Source organism: Arachis duranensis, chromosome 3 (assembly GCF_000817695.3).
Source record: "Arachis duranensis cultivar V14167 chromosome 3, aradu.V14167.gnm2.J7QH, whole genome shotgun sequence".
Taxonomy (NCBI): Eukaryota; Viridiplantae; Streptophyta; class Magnoliopsida; order Fabales; family Fabaceae; genus Arachis; species Arachis duranensis.
Window position 1 is genome coordinate 38,699,089 of NC_029774.3, and position 9,025 is coordinate 38,708,113.

The 9,025-nt window shown below is 35.4% G+C and overlaps 1 long non-coding RNA gene across 2 annotated transcripts; it reads left to right on the forward strand.

The window, feature by feature from the left end:
* The first annotated feature begins 270 nt into the window (after positions 1 to 270).
* LOC107478804 (uncharacterized) lies at positions 271 to 3,499 on the forward strand. 2 transcript variants are annotated; one of them, XR_008007253.1, is made up of 4 exons: positions 271 to 611; positions 2,102 to 2,179; positions 2,815 to 2,927; positions 3,179 to 3,499. It is a non-coding gene; the product is annotated as an uncharacterized LOC107478804 (long non-coding RNA). The 2 variants fall into 2 exon arrangements; XR_001590008.3 differs by lacking the exon at positions 3,179 to 3,499 and having other exon boundaries at positions 2,815 to 3,164.
* The last annotated feature ends 5,526 nt before the right edge of the window (positions 3,500 to 9,025 follow it).

Genomic DNA, 9,025 nt, shown 5'->3' on the forward strand with positions numbered 1-9,025 from the left:
TATTAATAAATAAAATTTTATATTCTAAAAATAATTTTTATAGTATTATATTTAAATTTTAAATTATTATTCTATCTTAAATAATTTATAAAATTATTATATTACTTGTATATATTTTATTCTAACTCTAAATTCCCAAATAAAATTCTAATTTAACAATTCCTAACCCTAACATAATGTAAACATACAGAGTCACATACAGAAGGGGAAATAGAGAGGGGGAAAACGAGAGAAGAGGGAGAGCTCAAAGGAGGAGAGGGGGGATCAGAGAACGGGAAGGAGAGGGGAAGGGAGAGCGCTGCCGGTGGTGACCACAGCCACCGTCGCCGTTGACCTTTAGGGGAAAACGAGAGTGAGAGAGAGACACACACAGAAAGCGCGACACGAGGAAGAGAAGCAGCTCGTCTTCGTTGCTGCCGTCGCCGCGCCATGCAGCCACTGCCGTTCCTTGCCGCCGCTGCCGGTGGAAGTAACCAAACAAGGATAGGAGGTCGCTGTTGATGCTGTCGCAGAGAGGAAGGAAGGGACGCGTGTGAGAAAGTGACGCAACAGAGGAGGAGCCGTTCCTCTGCCGCCGCCGGAATTCCTGGTCGTCGCCGCCGTCGTTCATGGTGAGTTGGTTGTGCCCTAGCTACCAGAACCACCATTTCTGAACTTTTATTGCTCTGTAACAATCCTCTAGCTCAGGCAAGTCAACTTTTGTTGTGAATCCTTTTTTCAAATTGTGTTCTGTGTAGCTTGTAGACTGGTTATAGTTATTGCTATTTTCATTGTGAATTTAAGATGATTCATTGTTATCCTTTCATTGTGAATTTAAGATGATTCATTGTTATCTGTATGAATTTAAGATGATTCATATATTTATTCTTGTATTGATTACTATACATAATCCGAAAAGATAATTTAGACTAGCTTTGAGTGATAGGCAAATGTCAAAAAGGAATTTTAACGCATAACCAAAGGGAGATCAATTGATCAAATTATAGCATACAAAAGTATATAGTACTAATCATTGGCACTATAATCCCCTGTAGTTTAGGATCAAACCAAACTTATCTTAAGTACAAAAGTCATTTATGTTTGATAAGAAAGCTATGCATTTACAAGATAAGATTACCAGCCTCATCCCTATCAGCTAAGGAAAGGAAGATCATGTTATACATATACTGTATATGGCACTAATTATATTTGGAGATAGTTCATGTAAAAGAAAATAAGGATCATGAAAAAGTAAGAACAGTAGTGGCATATAACAGAGTTCAAGAGGAAGAAAGAAATTGGCTTTGTAGCACAGAGAAAAATGTTACATAAAAGGACTTTTTATATTATTAGGGGGTCATTTAGTTTTATTTTATACATAGTAATGGTAGTTCTTAAAGTTATATATAGAAGTGAATTATGGATATATTTCTTCGGAGATAAAAGGTAAAAAAGGATTAAATAAGAGGTTGTAGTTGAAGCTAGCATTCAGTTATTATTTTCATGTGTTAATTAATAGTTTGAATAAAAAGAAAACCTTAATAACTTTTTTAGTCATCAAGTCACTTAATTAGGGAAAGTAAATTTAAGACAAGTTGAATATATATATTCTCTTCTTAAGCAAAAAAAAAAAGTAAAATCATATAAATAATTGTTCATTACTATTAGTGTTGTATGTATTGTGTTCCTTTTTACTACTTTTCTTCATTTCTTTTTCCAAAGTCGAATCCATGTGTTTTGGTACAAATTAAAGAATATGCGGTATAGACTTTAGTCATGGTTGATGGATGGAAGACCCGCATACTGCGCTTTTAGCTATCACATCACCAGTGATAACTTGTGAACAAGTTCAACTCTACAATCATTCATTCATTCATTCATTCATGTCACTCCCTTTCTTTCTCTCCACCAACTAAATGCACTACACTCTTAATTTCCCTTCCAGCAGCCTCTTAAGTAGAGTGCTATGTATATTTACAGCAGCCTCCTAAGTAGACCAATCCATCTTAAATTCATTGTTATATTCAATTATCCTTTTTTGTGAATTTACTTGCATATTTCATTCACTTGTCTTATATAAACAATGGACTAACTGGTAAAAGTTGGCATTCATATTGTTCAGAAGAAAATTGAGAATCAAGGAAAGCATCTTTGTTTAGTAGTATATGGCTCGCTGCCACCAGAAACTCGAACAAGGCAGGTGTGGACTCTTACCTAAGTTTTAATTTCCCTGTTGCCTTTCACTTGTTTCATGGAAATCTGATATTTGAATTTAAAGTTTTACTCTCTCTTTCCATACAAAAATTTATGCTATTTGTTTCCTTATTTCAAAAACTTCACGTGTGTCAATAATTGACAATAAATATCATGCTAACCAAAATCAGTTGTGGTCCAGTGTTATTTATAATGGATTGTATTTGGATGCCAACCCTTAAGGATTTTCTGAGTTGAAATTTTAATTAGGACTTCAGGCAAGCATGTTCAATGATGCAACAAGTGAGTTTGATGTTCTAGTGGCCAGTGATGCCATCGGAATGGGTCTTAATTTAAACATATCTAGGATCATATTTTCAACGTTGAAGAAGTTTGATGGTTTTGAATTTTGGGACTTGACTGTATCTTAAATAAAACAGAGTGCAGGTAACACAAGATTCAACTAAGTAGATAGACACCTTTTTGAAAAAAAGAAAAAAAAATAAAGTCAAGAATTGTATTTTATGTTATGTTTTTAGAAATTAATCAAATTATATTTTTATATTCTATTCAAATTTGGAGACTTGGATATTTGAATCTTATTTTTTTCCTGGGTTTTTGCATGCATACATATTATTGTAGGGAGAGTTTGTAGATATGGGTCAAATTTTCCTGTTGGAGAAGTAACATGCATAGATGCAGAGGATCTACCCTTGCTTAATTCATCTTTAAACTCCCAATCACCCACTTTAAAGGTAACTTGACTTTGATCACCCTATATGTATGTGTTCCTAGACCAAAAAAGTTGACGAAGAAGAAAAAATGAACAAGAAGACTCACTTTAAGTATGAATCACTTTATGTCAAGCCTTTTGTTGATAACTTGATATGAATAAATTTCATTTCAAGACTTCTATTTTGATGATTTATGTTTTAACACTTAATCTGATGTAGTGTGCTGGATTACTTCCTACTTCACACTTTTGCTATTTTTGTTTTATTTACAGAAAACCATGTTGAAGGGAAAAATGAACTTAATTAAGGTCATAAATTTTGAAGAGCAAATGTTAGCTAGTAAAAGTCATGAACTTGTAGCATGATGACGATAAACCTACTTGCTACTTAGCTATTTCAACTCTCTTTTGTTATTGTATTTTTCGCAAAATTAGATGATATAGTTCGAGGTTGTTATGACCTAGGCTAGTACTATAGTATTTTTAAAAACGATGATGATAATTAAAAGTAGTTACGACTTAGACTAGTATTATGGTATTTTGCAATGATGATATAATGTGATTGTGGATCTTATGTAATACTTTATAAATCAAATTTGATGGTAAATGTTCAATTAGTTTTCTTTAGTAATTTGATTCAAATAGTTAGAGTTATTTATTGATATTAAATTAAAAAAAAAGTTGAAACTAATTTCATTCATTAGAAAACTATTATAAATAAAAAATTATATATTACAAAAACTATTGTCAAAGGTCACAAAAGGCAATGGTGTTAAAACCGTTGTCAAAGACGACTACAAAATTGCAATGGTATTAAAGCCGTTGCCAAAAAATGACACCGATAGTAACGTTTTAAAACCGTTGCCTATTTAGTTATACTTTTAAAACGTTACATCATGAACGAGAATGGTTTTAAACCGTTGCCTATTCAGTAACGGTTTTAAACCGTTCTTTAAATTTTTTTTTTTGTAAGAACTGGACCGGTGATCGAACCGGTTAGGTTACTGGTTCACTGGTTTATTGGTTCAACTAATAAATCGCTGGTTGAACCGGTAAAATCGGTTTCACATGAATAAAAAATATAAAATACTAAAAATAGTCATAAACTTAATAAATTCAAAATACATATGTTAGTTCTTCACCAACATTTTAAAAACAACCAAGTTTCAAAGTCTAAATATAACTAATACAAAGATAAACATGAAAGTAGTTAGTACTAGTACATTAGTATTTTAATTAAACACAATATGGATAACAATATATGCATAGCAGAATTGTTTTTTCAGACTCCACAACTTGTTTACAATGACCCCATGCAGGATTCGTTTTTGCTCTATTATTGTTTTTTTGGGTTCCGATTGATGCATCAGGAGTTGATCCTTGTTCTTGCGAAGATGGTGTTTCTGATGGTGTATTCGCAGAAGCAATTCTAAAAGAATATGGAGTAGCAAAACCGCAAAATTATAAAACAATAGCAATCCTAAATTCCCTAGTTCCTATTCCCTATTCAGCAAGACAGCAACCTTAAATGCTTAAATAGTTAAATTCACAGCACAAGCATATTCACCTTAGAGACCTAGACAAACATTAGTCAACAAGCAATCTTAAATAGTTAAATTTCCTATTCAGCAAGACAAGCATATTCATATTTCATAGATTCAAATCAAGCATATAATTCATATTTCATATTTCCAGTACAAATCAACAAAACAACAAATTTTCAAGATTTTAACAGGCATGTAAAACACAGAACAAATCAACAAAACAACATAATTCATAACAGAAAAAGATTCAAGCATATTCATATTCATAACAGCAAATCAGCAAGAAGTGCAGAAAAAAAGTAAGTTTACAACTTACAAGTGCAATGCAGAATAGAGCGGGTGTAATGCATTTCACAGAGCAATCATTAAACTTCAAGTGCAGAACAGAGCAGAAGCAGATTACAGAACTGGCAACTGGAGCTTACTTGTTTGACAGAGTCACAGAGCAGAAGGGCGAGGCAACGACGAGTTCGACCGGAAAAGCAAGGGCGATTGGGCGAGGGCGACGGCGCTGGAACGGCGAGTTCGACTGCGCGACAATGGCGAGTTCGCGGCAACGGCAAGTTCGCGGGTGGCGGGTCTGTATCTGTCCTGTTCCTACTCCCTTGGTTGAGTTGGTTCCTTCAGAGTTCAGACCGGCGGTGAGACGAAGAGGATGACGGCGGGCGGCTGGGGGCTGGGGGCTGGGTGAGTGAGGTGAGGCGGAGGGCTGATAGGGTTAGGCTTAGGCGCCGTTAGGGTTGGGGGGAAAAGGGGAAAGTGGAAACTGGGGTGGGGGTGGGGATTGGTAGCCCGTAGGGCTTTTCTTTTTTTTTAAAAAATAAACCAAAACCACGTCGTTTTGGAAAAGGAATAAAAAAAAATATTTTCAAACCGGTCGGTTAACCAGAAATTGCCGGTTTTCCGGTTTTCATCAAAACTGGCCGGTTCAACCTGGTTCGAAACGGCTCTCTTCCTTATCCGGTTTCATCACTCAACCGGACCGGTTATGGGTCCGGTTCACCGGTTTTCTGGTCGAACCAGTCGGTCCGGTCCGATTCTTACAACTATGTTCAAAACCGTTGTCTATGTCAATAAGTATGGCAACGGTTTTTTTTGTTACCGTTGTCTTAGATAAAAAACCATTGCCTATGAGCATTGGCAACGGCCGCATATACCACAGGTCAAAAACCGTTGCCAAAGCGTTGCCTAAAGTTTTAAGAACGATTTTTCGATCTATGACAACGGTTTTTGACCATTGCGAAAACCCTTATTTGTTGTAGTGACGGGAAATTAACTGAGAATTCTCTATATTTCTTAAAACATTGTTTTCATTTTGAAATATATTTTTGAAACCCTCATTATTCCTCCTGGCATCATGCCTTTCTCCTTCATCATAATCAACTATTCGAGCAATCTGTTCGACTTGCCTTGTAAGACGGTCGAATTTTAATTCGTGATCAGCCATCATAGGATTCAAAATTATGGTCATTTGCTAGGACAATAGGTTGACCAAATCAGGATGACTTTCTTCAACATGTTGTCAAAATGCTGCCATCAAGTTAGACGCATTAGACGTAGAGCCCACATTATAATCACGAGAAATTCAGAATGCTGTTGTGGGTTTTGAGAATTATTTACTCCAGTTACACTTCCAAAACAGATGGAAGGGACAAAATTACTCATTGGTGGAGTATAACTAGGAGGAAGGCCATAAGGAGGCCAATCAGAAGTTACTGGAGGCTGTACTGGTGGTAAATCACCACGTCGACAAGTACTACGTTCATTATTTCCAGTCTGTACACTAGTAACTACTGTACTTTCACTTACAACCAAACCTTCTGAACGTGAAGTAACGTCCGAAGGTTGTACGGTTACTGGTATGCTGTCATTGGTGGACGAACCACCATTCACATTTGACACTTCATCAGCCATGTGAATAATTCTTCCACTTCTCAATTGCATACACCGAATGACACCAAAATCATTTGACGCACTTCAGTTTAAAACTGTCCCACTGGGCGTGCCAATTTTTTTTGTCAATTTTCAGCAAATTGAAGGTGGTTCAACTAATATTCTGGGAGCGAAACTTACTCCTCTTTTTGCAGGTACCAGTTTCTCTATAAATGCATCAAAGGTCCTTGATAAACCACTATTTCATGGTTTATATTATATTTAATTGAGTGGTTTTATCAAGCTTTTCACCCACTTATTCATAAGATTTGCATGATTTTACAATTCCTTCCTAGTTTAGTTCTATGATTGAAAACATGCTTCTTTGGTCTTAATTTAGCTAATCTTAATCATCTCTTATTACCATTCGATGCCTTGATCTGTGTGTTAAGTGTTTCAGGCTTCATAGGGCAGGAATAGCTTAGAGAATATAGAGGAAGCGTGCAAAAATGGAAGGAACACAAGGAATTGAGGAGATGACCAGCGAGAAGTCACGCGGTCGCATGGCTCATGCGACCGCGCGAAATGGAAGAAATCAGAGTGACGCGTTCGCGTGCTTGACGCGACCGTACGGATTGGAAGCTGCACGAACGACGCGAAAGCGTGGACGACGTGCACGCGTGGTACGAGAAATGCTAAGTGACGCAAACGCGTGGACGACGCGGACGCGTGACGTGCGCGATCTGCAGAATTATAAAAGTCGCTGGCAGAGATTCTGGGCCGCATTTCAACCCAGTTTTCGGCTCAGAAACACAGATTAAAGTCAGGGAACTTGCAGAGACTCAATATGCTTTCATAATACACTTTTTTATAGTTTTAGATGTAGTTTTTAGTGAGAAAGGCTCTCTCCTCTCTCTTAGGATTCCTCTTAAAGGATTTAGGATTTATTATTTCAACTTACAATTTCTTCTGAGCTCCAGGTTCAATATTCCTTTATTTTGACTTCTCTTCTACTTTTGGATACTCTAATACTTTTATCTGTTTATTATTTATGTTGCCCATTTGATTCATAAATCTTTCCATGTTAGATTTAAATTTATATTTAAATACAATTGAGGTATTTTCAGATCTATGATTTTCATTTAGCTTTTTATATTCTTGGCTTTAATTGATTAATTGGTAACTCTTGAGTTGTCAAACTCATTGTTGACTGAATTTTGGAATTCTTCAAGAATTAACTTGAGTTCCACTAACTCTAGTCTTTCCCAAGGAAAGACTAGGACTTGAGGAACCAAACTTATTCCGTCCACTTAACTTACCTTCATAGTTAGAGGTTAACTTAGTGGGAGAAAAATCCAATTCTCATCACAATTGATAAGGATAACTGGGATAGGACTTCCAGTTTTCATACTTTGTCAGGAGTTTTATTAGTTATTAATTTATTAATTCTTGCAATCTATTTCTCTTGCTTAAAACCCTTTTTCAAACCCAAACACTGTTTTTGCATAACCAATAATAAATCATACTTCCCTGCAATTCTTTGAGAAGACGACCTGAGGTTTGAATACTCGGTTATCAATTTCAAAAAGGGTTTGTTACTTGTGACAACCAAAACGTTTGTAAGAAAGGTTGATTGCTTGGTTTAGTAACTATACTTACAACGAAAGTTTACTATAACTTCTAAACCATCAATCTTCAGTTCTTCAGTCCTCGAATTAGACGAGCATTAAAATGGAAAAAGTTCAAAAGGTGGAAAAGAAACTTTTGGAAGACAAACTGATTGAAATCGAAGGAAATTTGGAAAGCATTTAAATAAAGCAATAAAAGTGCCTTCGATGGAATCAAAGGGCTTTTGACATAAAAAATAAAGGTACTGAAATATAAATTTGACAATGAAATTTAAAGATAGATTGAGCAGGAAAAATAAAGTTTGCTGAATTTATAAATTAAAAAGATAAAAGATATGGAAGGAACCCTACGGAAATTGAACTCGAATGCAGATTCGGAAATTTGCTGAGATATGAGTGTGCTTGAGTGTATTTTTGAAGAAAAGTTTTCACCCTGGTTCCTTAATACTTTCTAATATTTATAGCCCTTTTCCCTAACCGGCCATTAATGACATGACGCCCCCTTATGTGTGAAAGTTTGGGTAGCAGTTCTTACTCTTTCACCCAAACGTGTGATAGTGACTGAAAATTCCTTTAACTCAAAAAAACCTTCGATCTTACTTATTCGAGTAGCTATTCGATTTACCATGTCCATCAAATCCATGTCAAATAGTTTTACATTCGATGCCTTCATGTGCATCCCTTTTGATCTTTATTTCCATTTCGAAACTTTATTAACATCTTGAATCAGCTCAACCTTAGAATAGAATTATTTTTTACCAACACTTACTTTCTAAGTACATTCGTACTTTCTCTATTTATAAAATTCTATTAACTAACTTCATCAAAAGAAAAAATTCTATTAACTAATAAAACTATTAGACTTAATTTTACTCGTTTCATTATTCATTATTTAACATAGCTTTTAGCGAAAGTCCGCCTTTGGAGCAGCATATGTTGCCTTGATTTAGATAGCAAATAATACTGAAACAAAGCAAACTATATATTTAAGATCTGAATCGATGAGAACTATGCTCGAGTTCTCCAAATTCAGCCCCATGCTATTAATGATGCATAAGTTAAAATGATTATGCGCT